At 51.0% G+C, this 14,965-nt stretch overlaps 1 protein-coding gene across 2 annotated transcripts in view; it reads left to right on the forward strand.

Annotated features, from left to right (window-relative positions):
• LOC138283718 (astacin-like metalloendopeptidase) overlaps positions 1–14,965 on the forward strand; it is a 728,958-nt gene that overhangs the window by 388,917 nt on the left and 325,076 nt on the right. The gene's annotated exons all lie outside the window — the stretch shown is intronic.

Raw genomic sequence — 14,965 nt, forward strand, 5'->3', positions numbered from 1 at the left:
AGGACCAGTACTAATGTCAGTACTCAACGAAGGGTAGAGGGAATGGAGCCAAGGATGAAGCCCCCGGCATGGATATGGAGGCGTGGTGGATGCAAAATGGAAGCCTCCTGCCATATAGGTAGTGTAGTGTGGAAGTGACTTCATTCTCCTGGTGTTACTCATCATGGCGGTTATCAATGGGGAAACTAGGCCGATCATGATCCCCGCCGGCGGTGACGGTGCACACCGACGCGGTATCTACCGCCACTTTGACAGCCTCTTGACACTTGACTCCTGCACTACGAGAGGGAAGAACTCCACTGCTGCTGTGCCCTGACTCTGGTCCCTAAGATGGCTTGTGTTACAGGGGAACAGGCCCCGGCCTTCACCACAGAGGAGCTTGAGAAGCTGGTGGAGGGGGTCCTACCCCTGTATGCCAACCTGTATGGACCACCAGAGGAGCAGGTGAGTTGCTATGTGTCCTCCTTAGTTATGTGGTGAATGTGGCGGATGCCTGTATACGTTTTTCTTTGGCTGTGTGAATGCTCACCCGTAGTGTGTCTGGCAGTTTTTGCCTTAGAAATTGCCCATATATATGTCTCCATGGGCCATGTCAGGTTGAACAGGCATGGCATTTGTGTATGGGGCACCCACACTGACGTCTGTTTCTTTACTCTGTCTGCCCCATGCAGGTAAGCGCCCCTCAGAAGAGGGGACTGTGGCAAGCCATCACCAAGAAAGTGTGGACCCTGGGGATCTACAACCGGCGGAGCACCCACTGCAGGAAGTGGTGAAGGGACCTGAGGCGCTGGGCCAGGAAGACCGTAGAGGCCCAGCTGGGGAAGGCCTCCCAATGAAGGAGGGGTGCCCATCGGACCCTGACCCCCCTAATGGCCCGCATTCTGTCAGCAGCCTATCTGCATTTGGCTGGGCACTTGAAGGCAGCACTGCAGCCACAAGGGGGTGAGTACGAACACTGTTCTGATGATCAGAGTAGTGGGGCAGGATGGGAATGTAGTGTACTGAGGGGTCATGCCTACCAGTCAGGGGCACATTCATAACATGTGTTGTGTCTGCTGAGGCTGGGTGCCTAAGCTGGGTGGGAGTGTATGTCTCCCAACATGTACATATTTCCTGGAATTGACATACTTCTTTCTTGTTTTGTCCCCCGTGCTCTTGCGTCCTTGTGTACATTAGCATCATCTGGAGAGGGAGCTGAGGCACCGACTAGTGGGGATGCTGACGCCTACGGGACCCATGTGGCAGAGTCAACCAACACCAAGGGGAGCAGTGGGTTGCATGACGAGGGGAGTACCACGGGGGAGGCAACTACCACTGGAGGTAGTGGCCCTGATACCTCCTCCGATGGAAGCTCCCTGGTGGTGGCAGACCCCACTGGGCTCACCCATTCTTTGCCATTTCCCACCACCGCCCCATACCATTACCCCCTCCCAGTAGCTTCCCAACGAGTTGCCTGTGCCCGCTCACCCAAGAGGGTGGGCGTCTCCTTCGCCCCAGGCACCTCATTCCCTTGCCCCAAACAGTCCTGCTGCCCTCACGGAGGAGGCGATTGACCTCCTGAGATCCATCTCTGTAGGGCAGACAACCATAGTGAATGCCATCCAGGGGCTAGCATCCCAGATGCAGCAATGCAATGCATACCTGGAAGGCATTCACGGTGTCATGTCTGGCCTACAGAGATCTTTTCAGGCTCAGGCCTCCTCTTTGATGGCAGCCAGTGTCACTGGTCTTTCTGTCTCCCCTCCCACCACCTATACCCCTTCCAGCACCCCACTCCCTTCACCCATCCCAAGAACACATACAGACAGCCATGCACACAGATCAACACACAAGAAGCACACAGAGCAACACAGCACCACACTTCCCACCACAAGCAGGCACACACCCAACATACCAAAGCACACACAACAACATCCACCTCCCCCACTGTATCAACCTCCCCTGCCTCCCTGTCTGTCACCTCACCATGCACACCCACATGCACTGCACCCTCAGTCACTGCTGCTGCCCTCATTCTTGCAGTCACCACAACAGCTAACATCCAGTCATGTACCCCAGACACCACACCTTCACTCACCACGACTACTTTGACAGACACTTGCAGCACACTCACCAGACCTGCAGACACCCACACAACATCCATATACGCTGGCAGCATGTCTTCTCCCACTGTGTCCACTCCCCCACCTCCCAAAACACTCAAATGATCACACTCATCCATACCACAGACATCCATCATAAATAAGCAGACTAAACAGGCACCTGCATCCACGTCCAGCACACTACACCTCGTACTACCACTCCCTCAACCTCCACTCCCAGACCTGGCTCCAAAACCCCTCCACTGCTTCCTCTTCAAAGCCCTTCCCATTCCCGTGCCCCTTCCCCAGGGAGGAAGAAGCCCTGTGTTGCCCCAGGTTCCTCTGCCACCCCCGGTCCAGACCCACTCCCCCTCCTTCCAAGGTCAAGCCCAAACCCTCTCCACCGCCACCTCCTAAGCCCAAGACCCCCCCTTCAAAACATGACTCACCACCCCGCCACCCCACGATCCCTGAGGTGCCTGGCTGCTCCATAGATGCCCCTTCTCAGTGGAGTTTCCTTTGCCATCATAGGCAAGTGTAGCCTATATGTGCCCTTCCGGGACTTGAACATATGGTCTGGTCTACGGCCTTGTCTGTACATTTGTTTTTAATCCAGTTGAAGTAAATTTTAGTGCCCAGCAGTCCTGTTGCCACAATATTGACCCGTTGTGCAGCGTTTCACTGTAGGGATGTGGTGTGCACAGGTGTGTGCATTGGTGCAGGTATTTGTTGGCTTGTGTCTGGTAAGTACATCTTGTTATGGTATGTATGGCTTGGGATGGCGGGAGTGCGTTGCGGTGTGGGTGAAGTAGGTGGGTGTGTAACTGTGAGCTTTCCTCCCATGTGTACTAGGCTGCGATACTTACCATCGTCGTCTTCACCATCGGTCACGGTCCTGGAGAAATATGGCAAAGAGAAGCACTGGGATTATTTCCAAATCTTGCTCCATGTCAGTGTCGGCATGTTATGTGTGCCTCCAGTGAGTGTTTCCCTTTATATGGGTCATTTCCGCCAAGCTTTGCGTGGTGGTAGATCCCGCCCCGGAACTGATGGCGGTGCGGTGTTTCATTAATTGGTGGGCGGATAGGGCCTTTTCGCCGGCTGAGGATGGCCTCCCCCATCGTCGGTGGGACTACCAAAATGGTGGCGGGTGGATTGCCCGCTGCCTGTCTCTCATGTGCTTTGTTATTTGACAGTCTGGACCGCCAGCCCTTACATGAATTTGATAATTCATCTATCGTTTCTCAACGATTTGATGCTCCAGAGCTCAGTCAAGAGGACAGTCCAGAGATGAGTGCAAAACCACTTCAAGCACTCGTCGTTGCAGTAGAGGTCATTGGATAAGTCCCATAGGCCCAAGAAGACCAAGAGGTCGAAGAAATCTTCGATTTTGCCATGTCCGTTGAAGTTATCTGACAAGAAAAGGGAGCGTCAGCTCTCAAGGCTAGGTTTGTGATGAAACCTGTGCCCAGGCCATGTATGCTCTTCCCAGAGTTTCTGAATTTTAGCCAGTTACATGAATTGTATGATGTCATGTATGTTGGAGGCTGGCTCAGTTTATTGTGTACACCTATGGTGTGTCACCCTATACTGAGTCCAGGCAACCCTTAGTGATAGTGTATAGGTGTCCAGGTAGCAAAAACTCTCTAGGGGTAGCTGAGACAAGCAGCTGAAGCTTATCCAGGAGGAATGTAAGGCACTTGCAATACCACAGTAGTCAGACAGTAACTCACTCACAAGAAGGAACCACCAAGTGTTGCAAAAATAAAGGATACTTTATTACAACAGTACTTCTAGCCTAGCATTGGTATATCTCTCTTTGGAGATATCTACACAATAGATATGTACAAAATAGCTAACAGAAATAGCATAAATTATACAGGGCCCTATGGGAGGGCCAAACAATATACTAAGAAAGTGAAATGTGAAATAGTGAACCCAACAAAGGTCAGAGTGGTAGTTAGCTTGGGACTGGGAGTAGATAGAAACACCAGTATGGTAAGTGTCCCCAGTGACCAGATGCAAGGTTGTGACCCACCCAGTCGTCCCATAGGCTAGCACAGGGAATAGTGAATGGAGTTTGTTGGATTCAGGAACCTTCCCAGCGGTCCCCGTGGAAACCAGCAGACAAGAGGAAGGTTGGAGGGTGCCCCACCCCAGGATACTGAGAAGACATGACTACCTACACCAGGGACCCAAATGAAGAGGGGAGAAGGGACTCTCTCTGAAGTCAGCTGATGCCGCAGATTATCAACTGCTATCATGACCCATGGACCAGGCCTGTGGAATCCAGAGACAGAAGGAAGGAGACAGAGTCACCCTTGGAGATGCCCAGGTAGTGCAGGTGGAAATGCCCACCCTTGTAGAGGTGATGTTTTTGCAAGTCGGCAGAAGAAGGAGTCCAGTTACGGGGTCCAGGAGCTGCAGAAGGTCCCTGTAGTCATCTTTGAACTGTCCTTTGACAGTCACTGGATTGCAGGAGGGTCAGTGACCAGCCAGGTCACCCACAAGCACTGATAAATGCAAGCAGGAGCTAAAGTTGAGGGTTGACCAGTCCAGGAGACTCTACCGAGGAGGGGGAGTCACAGCTGGCCCTCAGCACGCAGGCAGTCCAGCAGAACTTGATGGAGCCCCAACGAGTGACCCACAGGTGATGGACACAGGGAGTCACATGGAGGCCTCAGCAGCACACCAAAACAGAAGTCTCACATCGCAGGAGTTGCAGGACAGGTGCTGATCTTCGAGTGGCAGAGTGCTGGAGGCTGGGGCTTCTTGGCATCTGAAAATCGCCTCGAGGAAGAGTCAACAAGTCTTGGCAAGTGCAACAGTCATGGTGCACAGGGGTTCCAGTCAAGAGGCAGGAGCAGGAACCCACAGTCTCCCAAGTTAGTCAGAAGACAAGCAGGGCCCAGAGGAAGCCACAGTATTACCACATGTGAAGCGGAGCCTTCCGATGTTCCTGGAACAGCAGACCCCACCAGCCGGTCGATGTTGTCTTGAGGTGCCTGCAGTAGCATGGGAGTGACTCCTTCACTCCAAGGGAGATTTCTTTGTGCTTCCAGGTGCAGTGTCCTTGTGACCCTGGAGGATACACAGCCTTGGATCAGAATTCAATCAATCAAATCAATCAGGACCTTATAAAGCACAGCTTATCATCAGTGGGGTCTCAAGGCACTGTTGCGGGTGTGCTGCTTACTCGAAGAGCCAGGTCTTGAGATCCTTCCTGAACTGCTTCAGCAAGGCAGCCTGTCTGAGGTTGAGTGGTAGTGTACCATGTCCGGGCTGCGCAGTCAGAGAAGGATCTGCCTCCAGCTGTGCTCTTCCTGATTTTGGGGATGGAGGTGAGGGCGAGTTGGGAGGATCGGAGCAGCCTGGTGGGGATGTAGAAGGTCAGGCGGTGGTTGAGGTAGGCCGGTCAATGTTGTGCAGTGCCTTGTCAGTAGCTTGTAAGTGATGCGTTTGTCGATCGGGAGCCAGTGCAGGTCTCTGAGGTGGGCGGAGATGTGGCTGTGGCAGTTGATGTCCAGGATGAGTCTGGCTCTCTGTAGTCTTGTGTGAAGCTTCTTTGTAATGCTGGCGTAGAATACGTTGCTGTATTCCAGTTTGCTGCTGACAAGCTCATGGGTGACCGTCCTTCTTGTCTCGGTGTGGATCCACTTGAATCTCTTCCGAAGGAGGTGCAGGGTGTGGAAGCATGACGATGAGACGGCGTTGATTTGATGGAGCATGGAAAGCATGGAGTCCAGGATGATGGCCAGGTTGCCTGCGTGGCTGAGTTTGAGGCCGCTGGCTTCCATCCAGGTGTCCACTGCTTTCATTCCGTTGTGGAAATGTTTCTTAGCTATTGATGGGTCGTCATTCAAGGAGATGATCAGTTGGGTATCGTCGGCATATGAGATGATGTTTAGGCCATGCTGCCTTACAATTTTACCGAGTGGGGCCATGTAGATGTTGAAGAGGGTCGAGCTTAGTGAGGATCCCCGTGGTACTCCTCAGTATGTTTCTTTGGGCACCATGGTGAACAGTGGGAGTCTGACACTCTGGATTCTTCTGGTGATAAAGGGTTGAATCCATTCCAGTGCTTTACCGTAGATGCCGGCGTTGTGGAGTCTGGTGCAGAGGTTGGAGTGGGAGACTTTGTCGAATGCAGCAGAGAGGCCGAGAAGGATGTGTCTCCATGGTCCAATATGGTGCAGATGTTGCTGGTGGCTGCGAGGAGGGCCGTCTTGTGCTGTGGTTGCTCCTGAATCCAGATTGGGAGGGATCTGGACCTCGTTTGCTTTGAGGATATCCATGAGTTGCATGTTCATGGCCTTTTCAGTTACCTTGCCTGGGAAGGGGAGCAGAGAGATGGGTCTATAATTCTTTAACTCCCTTGGGTCGGCGAAGGGTTTCTGTAGAAGTGGGTTGATCTCTGCGTGCTTCCAGTTCTCTGGTGCGATGGTGGCGCTAACCAGGTTGAAAATGTGATGTGCGCACGGGTCTGAGGGTGCCCCTGAGTGGATGGAGTTAATGAGTTTCCGTGTGTCTTCTGCAGAGATAGGGTCCAGTGGTTCAGGGTCTTGTTTGGTGTAGGGTCTGTGGTGGTGCTGGCGGGCCGTGGCGGCGGGCCTTGGTTCTTGAAACCTTCGTATATGTCCTGGATTGTCTGGTAAAAAAAGGTGGTGAGGTCGTCGCAGAGGTCTTGAGGGGGGGATGTCTGAAGTGTCCTTGCTGTTGTGTGCTTTGGTGCTGATGCATTCTTGAATGGCAGCTTTCATGGAGGCTCTGATGAGCTGGTGGTCCATGGTGACTGCGTTTTTGTAGGCTGAGTGGTCTTCAGTTTTTTTTTTTTGTTTCTCCATTTTTGTTCCAGTCATCTGCAGGTGCGTTTGATTCTTAGAGTTCTGTCATGAATCAGCTTGGTTTCTTACAGTGCTGGTTTCTGTTGGGTTTTCTGAAGGGGGCTATGCTGTTAGCGCATTCTGTGATCCATCGGTGCTGGTTGCGTGCTGAGTTGTTTGTGACGTCAAGTGGTGGGGAGTGACCGAGTGTGTCGGTGAGATGTGCTTCAGTGACTTTGCCCCAGCTTCTGCCAAAGGGATGGGGGCATGGTGGCGTGCGGTGGTCTTTGTGAAAGTGAAATGGATGCATCGGTAGTCGGTCCAAAAGTGTTCAGAGGTGTGAGTGATGGTGATGTTGTTCCGTGCCGAGAAGATGGGGTCGAGGGTGTGACCTGTTGAGTGAGTGGGGACGTTGACTTGTTGCTTGACACTGAGGGTTGAAGGGTTATCCAACAGGATTGTGGTGTTTGAGTCATCATGGTGAGGTGGAAGTTGAGATCGCTGAGTAGGATGAAGTCAGTGGAGGCGAGCGCGTGGGGGGCGACGAGGTTGGTGATGACTTTGCTGAACTGGGGCCAGGCGGTCTCTAGATAAGCGTGCCCTGGAAGGAGGTGTTCGGGTCGGTCTGAATCTGGAGATGTAGGTGTTCAAGGGTAGTTAGCTGGTTCTGTGTCTCAATGGTGGTCAACAGGCAGAGGGTGTTCCTGTATACTATGGCGATGCCTCCTCCCGGTCAACTGACTCGGTCTTTGTGGGCTATTTTGTAGCCGTCGTGAATGCCAGTGGCGATGTCCGGGGCTGCGATGGGGGTGAGCCAGGTCTCAGTTAGAAAGGCGACATCAGGGGAGATCGAGTTGGGGAGGTCCTAAACTTCTACTGCATGTTTGACGAGGGAGCGGGCATTGAGGAGTATGCACTTGAGGTGTCCGTCTGAGCTTGGTGCAGGGCCTTGTGGCAGGTGGAGGCAGGTGAGGGAGCAGAAGTGGCAGGAGAATGGTCCATGAGTGTTTTTCAGGTCGGCTAGGTGGCGGGCTGAGAATCTTTCAGGGTTGAAGGCGTGCAGAGTGTTGGCTTTGTACTGACGGGTAGCACAGGAACCGTACCGCTGGGCACATCCAGGCGCGGACAGGCTTTCTTTTGGCACGCCAGCGGCATGGGCGCACAGTAGCCACCATTAAGAAGGGAAGGGAGAGGCTGGTCAGCTGGGAGCCGGGAGGGCGGGAATGCACTTCGTAGGGAGGGGGGCAGGGTCACAGGGAAAGCAGTAGCAGGGAGGGAGCGCAGGGAATGGCACACAGTGAAAGTTCTGAAGCAGCAGCAAAAGAATGTAAAAGAGTGAAAAAAGAGGAAAAAGCAGGCAAGATAGAGACAGGCAGCTGCTAGGCAACCAGGGTTGAGACGCACCCCCCCAAAAACCAAACTACCCTGATCCTCCACCCCCAAAACCAAATTAACCCTGATCCCTCCCCCCTCAAAAACCAAATTCCCTCATCCCCCACCCCCACAAACCAAACTACCCCAATCCCCCACCCCCAAAAACCAAACTACCAGATCCCCCACCCTAAAAACCAAACTACCCTGCCCCACCCTCAAAAACAAAAGTACCACGAACCCGCCCACCCCAAAACAAAACTACCCTGATCCACCCACCCTGCCCCTCAAAACAGAACTACCCCTATCCCCCCACCTTGTCCCTAAAAACAGAACTGCCCAATCCCTCACCCCTAAAAACCAGAAGTACTCCGATCCACCCAACCCCATCCCTAAAAAAACAAACTACCCTGAATTCCTGTATCAACACCTATCTGTAATCTTCACTCCAGCGTGGGAGATCTCCTGCATCCATCAGGACTTCCTGTCCGGTTCCAGGGCTGCAGTGTTCTTCATCACCGTAGACCAATTCCTGCAAGTACAGCTGGATGGGGAGTAGCTACTACTCCTCCTGGAGTCCACTGTGACTCTTGGACTTGGTCCCCTCTCTTCAAAGGTCTTCTGTCTTCAGGAATCCACCACTGGTTTCTAGCAGTCTTGTCTGGGTGTCTTCTTTTTCTTACGTTCTTCATTTTGGATGGTTTGGAGAAAATCCAGTGATTTACTCATGCTTTCCTGGTAGCTGGGGGGTATTGTGTTACTTACCTCTGTGGTTTTCTAGTACTCCAAACTCCCCTATACACATTCCACTTACCTAGGTCAGGGTCCGTGTTTGCATTCCATTTTTTTGTGTATATGGTTTGTGCTATCTCTACGATCACTATTGGGTATTGCTATTTGCACTGTTTTCTAACCTTTTCTATCCCTATTTCTGATTGCTAGTGTATATATTTAGTGTATTCTAAATAATATATATTCTATATATCATTTGTCTCCTATTGGAGGTATGCTCTTCTAGTATTTTGTGGTATTGTTTTCCAAAAATAAAGTGCCTTTATTTTTGTACAACTGAGGCCCATATTTATACTTTATGACACAAACCAGCGCCGGCGCTGGTTTGCATCCAAAAACTTACCACCAGCTAACGTCATTCCTACGCACCAATGCGGGCACCTTATTTAAGGATTGACGTTAGCCGGCAGCGCCGGCATAGGTGAAAATGGGGGTTGTGCGTCAAAAAATGGCGCAAGTCAGGTTTGAGTAAAAAATCATGGCTCAAACCGGACTTGTGCCATTTTTTGACGCACAACCCCCATTAAAATGATTCCTGTCTTAGCAAAGACAGGTGTGATGCCCCCTTGACCAATGGCCATGCCCAGGGGACTTCTGCCATTGGGCACAGCGGGATGTAGGGGACCCAAATTAGGCCCCCCTATGCCACTTAAAAAAAAAAATCATAATACTTACCTCAACTTACCTGTACTTACCTGGGATGGGTCCCCCCATCCATGGGTGTCCTCCTGGGGTGGGCGAGGGTGGCAGGGTGTGTCCCTGGGGGCAGGGAAGGACACCTCTGGACTGCTTCCATGGTCTGAGACCATGGAAGTGAGCCCACAGGTCCCTTAACGCCTGCCCTCACCCAGGCGTTAAAACACGGCGCACATCAGGCTGTGCGCTGTTTTTTAAGGCCCGCCCCCTCCTGTGCGTCAAAATGACGCAGGATTATAAATAAGGCGCACAGGCATTAAAGTAATTTTTTGGATGTCATTAACGCAAGGCGGTTTCCCGCATCCCAATAATGACGCACACAAAGGTTTTTTGACCTCAGGGGGGGCGAGCGTCATAGTTTAAATATGGGGCAAGGTTTGCGCCGAATGTGCATCAAAATGTTTGACGGACATCCGGCGCAAACAGAGTATAAATATGCCCCTGAGTGTTTTCTTTCATGTGTGTAAGTGCCGTCTGACAACAGTGGAATTGTATGAGCTTTGTATGTCTCTTAGATAAGCCTTGGATGCTCATCCACAGCTACCTCTAGAGAGCCTGGCTTTTAGACACTGCCTACACTTCATTAACCCCTTCCCCGCCAAGGACGTAATGGTTACGTCCAGTGGTGCGGCGCTGAGGCACCACAGACGTAATCATTACGTCCTGGTAGAGGCACTCCCCCCGAGGGGTTCCCTCCACCTCCCCAGGGCAGGGCTGGAAGGGGAATCGCTTCCCCGTCCACCCCCGATCCCCCTGATCCCCCCAAACCCCCCCCAGTGACGTCTGATGACGTAAGAGGTCAATTCCTGTCGCACTGGAAGCAAGGCTTCCAAGGCGACCGAGGAGAAACTGATTAGTTTCTCCTTGGTAACGGGGGGCAGGGGAGGCAGAGAGGCATGAAAAGGGAAGTAAAGACTTTTCCTTCTCTTTTCATGTCTCTCTGTGCATTCCTGCAGCACGGTTGCTGTGAATTTGTTTTGTGTGGAAATTGTCATATGGGGAGCGGCCCCTTAGGCAAGGGCCGCCCCCCAAGGGGGGCATTTTATTTATGGCCATTTCTGCCCCCCCTGGTGGCAGATCGACCTATATTAATTAAGCTGATCTGCCACCAGGGGGGGCAGAAGCCACTAGACACCAGGGATTTTTTAATGTTTCTATTTATATTGATAAGGGGAGCAACCCCTTACGCAAGGGTCACTCCCCGGGGGGCAATTTTTTTATTAGGCCTTTTCTGCACCCCCCCCATGGCAGATCAGCCTATATTAGTTAGGCCGATCTGCCCCCAGCGGGGACAGAAACTACTAGACACCAGGGATTTTTTGTTTATGTTTACATTGATAGGTGGAGCGACCCCTTAGGCAAGGGTTGCTCCCCTGGGGGCTGGGGGGTAAATTGTTTTAAGGCCATTTCTGCCCCCTTGGGGGCAGAACGTCTATTTTAATTAGGCCAATCTGCCCCTATGGGGGGCAGAAACCAATAGACACCAGGCATTTTTATTTTTTTGCAACATTTTCACACAAGGGGAGCGACCCCTTTGGCAACGATCGCTCCTCTGGAGGGCAAATTTATTTTAGGCTATTTCTGTCCCCATTGGGGGCAGATCGGCCTATTTTTGTAAGGCTCATCTGCCTAACAGGGGAGTAGAAAGCCCACCAGAGACCAGGGAAGATTTATTTTTTAAAAAAAGAGGATGGGGTATGGCAATATCCCTACCCCAAATAAATGGGGGCCAAAGTTGTTCTGCCCACCGGTGGGCAGATGGGGCAATTACCCCCGATCCACCCCTTAGGGAGGAGGTGTGAGGGGCAGAAAGTCGGAATAAAAAAAAAATAATAATAATCGGGTCGTGGATACCAACCAGTGTGGGCATGGTTATGCCCTTACCCCATCTGAGCGGGGTAACAGTCTTTCAGCTGTCCCCCCACACTAAAACATCTTATCCCACGGCAAAGAAGAGGACATTTGATCATTTTGGGATTTGGTTTTACATTTGGGCCATGAGAGCTTGTCTAATTCTCAAAATCGTCCCACTTGGAAGGGAGAGGGCTCCACTTTTTGGACGCTGCCATGTAGAAAAATCCACAAGACCTAGACGCATCTGAAAACTAAACATCTGGGTGAGTCGAGGGTGGTGTGCTTCACATGCACCTACACCATTTTCTTACCCACAATGCCCTGCAAACCTCCAACTTTGCTGGAAATCACACATTTTTCCCACATTTTTGTGACAGAACCTTCCGGAATCTGCAGGAATCCACAAAATGCCTAACACCCAGCATTGTCTCATCTATACTGATTAAAATTCTGCCCCACTTGTCAGCCTAAAAATGTGTTTTTTCCAAACTGCCCTTTTGGACCCTCTTTGGTTCCTTATCAATTGCAACATGTTTTTTGCTCTTTCCTGTCACAGGCACTTGGCCCACCTACAAAAGTGAGGTATCATTTTTACCGGTAGACTGAGGGGAACGTTGGGTGGGAGGAAATTGTCCTGCTGCAGTGATCCCACACAGAAATGTGGGGAAAATGTGATTTATTTGGGCTAAATTTGAGGTTTGCTGAGGATTCTGGATAAGAAAACACTGGGGGATCCACTCAAGTCACACCTTCCTGGACTCCCTCGGGCGTCTAGTTTTCGGAAATGTTTGGGTTTGGTAGGTTTCCCTATATGGCTGCTGAGCCCAGGGCCAAAAACGCAGGTGCCCCCCCCCCAGCAAAAACAGGTAGTTTTGTATTTGATAATTTTGATGTGTCCACTAAATATTTTGAGGCATTTCCTTTCGTGGGATCTAGGTCTACCCACACAAGTGAGGTACCATTTTTATCTGGAGATATGGGGGAACACTGGGTAGAAGGAAATTTGTGGCTCCTCTCAGATTCCAGAACTTTTTGTCACCGAAATGTGAGGAAAAAGTGTTTTTTTTGCCAAATGTTGAGGTTTGCAAAGGATTCTGGGTAACAGAACTTGGTGAGAGCCCCACAAGTCACCCGATTCTGAATTCCTCTAGGTGTCTAATTTTCAAAAATGTATAGGCTTGCTAGGTTTCCCTAGGTGGCGGCTGAACTAAAGGCCAAAATCCACAGCTAGGCACTTTCCAAAAAACACGTCAGATTTCAATGTGAAAATGTGATGTGTCCATGTCGCGTTTCCTGTCGCGGGCATTAGTCCTACCCACGCAAGTGAGGTACCATTTTTATCGGGAGACTTGGGGGAATACAGAATAGCAGAACAAGTGTTATTGCCCCTTGGCTTTCCCTACATTTAGGCCCGTATTTATACTCCGTTTGCGCCGAATTAGCGTCGTTTTTTTCGACGCAAATTCGGCGCAAAACTAACGCCATATTTATACTTTGGCGTTAGACGCGTCTAGCGCCAAAGTACGGGCAAATAGCGTCATTTTTTTGCGTGAACGCCTTCCTTGCGTTAATGAGATGCAAGGAAGGCGTTCCCGTCCAAAAACAGACGCACATAGCGGTGCGTGGTATTTATGCTCCAGGGCAAAAATCACTCCCGCGCGGCAGGCGGCGCAAAAAAATGGCGCAAAGCACGAATAGCGTGAAATTTTAACGCCTGGGTCAGGGCAGGCGTTAAAATGGGGCAAACACACCTGTACTTAATCAGAACACACAGAACAAACAACAGAGCAGCAGAGCAGCAGAGCAGCAGAGCAGCAACAGGGAGACATGGAGGTGCTTTTTCTTCAACGTGCACGTAGACGCAGAGCCCTGCAGCAACAACAGCAGCCACAACAACAACAGCAGGGACCCCAAAGACAGCGCAGAAGGCAGGAGAGGATATTCCGCCCACGAACAACCCTGCATGGCCTCAGGGAACGAGACATCATCCAGAGGTACCGGTTGAACTGGCAGGCCATTCAGCAGCTGCTGACAAATATTGAACAGCAATTGTCCCCCACTTTAGTGACTCCACGCACTATCCCAACAGAAACAAAGCTGCTTGCCGTACTTCACCTGCTGGCAAGTGGCTCGTTTCAGACAACTGGTGCCCTGGTTGGTGGAATCTCACAACCATCTTTCTCCGCATTCCTGCCTAAAGTACTGGATGCCATCATTGGACTGACACCCCGCCACATCTGCTTCCCTAACACACTGCAGAAGCAGCAGGAAACAAAACAGGGGTTCTACGCCATCAGTGGCTTTCCGCACGTCCTTGGTGCAATCGACTGCACACACGTACGCCTTGTGCCACCTGCTGCGAGTGAACACCTCTACCGCAACAGGAAGCACACACATTCCATCAACGTGCAGGCCATAGTCGATCACCAAGGACTGATCAGCAACATTGTGGCTAAATATCCTGGGAGTGTACATGACGCATTCATCTTCCGTCACTCCACCATCAACCAACACTTCCAGGATGGACGGTATGGCAATGGACTACTTGTTGGTAAGGACAAAAATCAACTTATATACTCACTGCACAGAAACCCTCTGGGATAAACAACCCATACACCACAATAGCAACACCTAGACAGGAACACACTGAGGTACTCACATCACTAGCCATGTGTCACAAGTCACCATTGAACCTCTCACACATTTGAATTTACTCCACAGCTTAGTGTGAAGACATTCATGACTGTGGTTGCCTAAATGTCACCTTGCAAATTGGAAGTCTCACAATAACCTGTACACTAATACAATGCATAACTTTTAAGGGATGGGATGGCCTGGCTATGTTCATATGAACGTTTCTAATACCCTTTCATGTTTCAACTCTGCATGGAACTATCATCACACCCCCAGTGAGGACACACGGACACCTGTGTCACAAGTCACAATGCAAGGGAGGGCACACTGTACTTGAGAAACCAATACATCCTGCTGACAAACAGTTAGACAACAAACACTTGCTCAGCCAAGGAAAAAAAACAATGCCAAAGTTTCCACCAACAACCATAGGTTGTCACATTAGTACACAAAATAGTCACAGACAACACAACACAACTACTGCCATCAAAGATACGTACAACAGTGCCTCCTACATCTAATTGATACCATTCTGTGTTTCTCTTTCAGCTGATCAGGGGTATGGCATCCAGCCTTGGATAATGACACCATATGGGAACCCAAATACTGCTGCTGAGCGGGCATACAATGACGCCCACAAGAGGACCCGCAGCATTGTGGAGAGGACCTTTGGGATCCTAAAGTCAAGGTTCCGCTGCCTTGACATCACTGGCG

This window comes from Pleurodeles waltl, chromosome 3_1, assembly GCF_031143425.1.
Source record: "Pleurodeles waltl isolate 20211129_DDA chromosome 3_1, aPleWal1.hap1.20221129, whole genome shotgun sequence".
Taxonomy (NCBI): Eukaryota; Metazoa; Chordata; class Amphibia; order Caudata; family Salamandridae; genus Pleurodeles; species Pleurodeles waltl.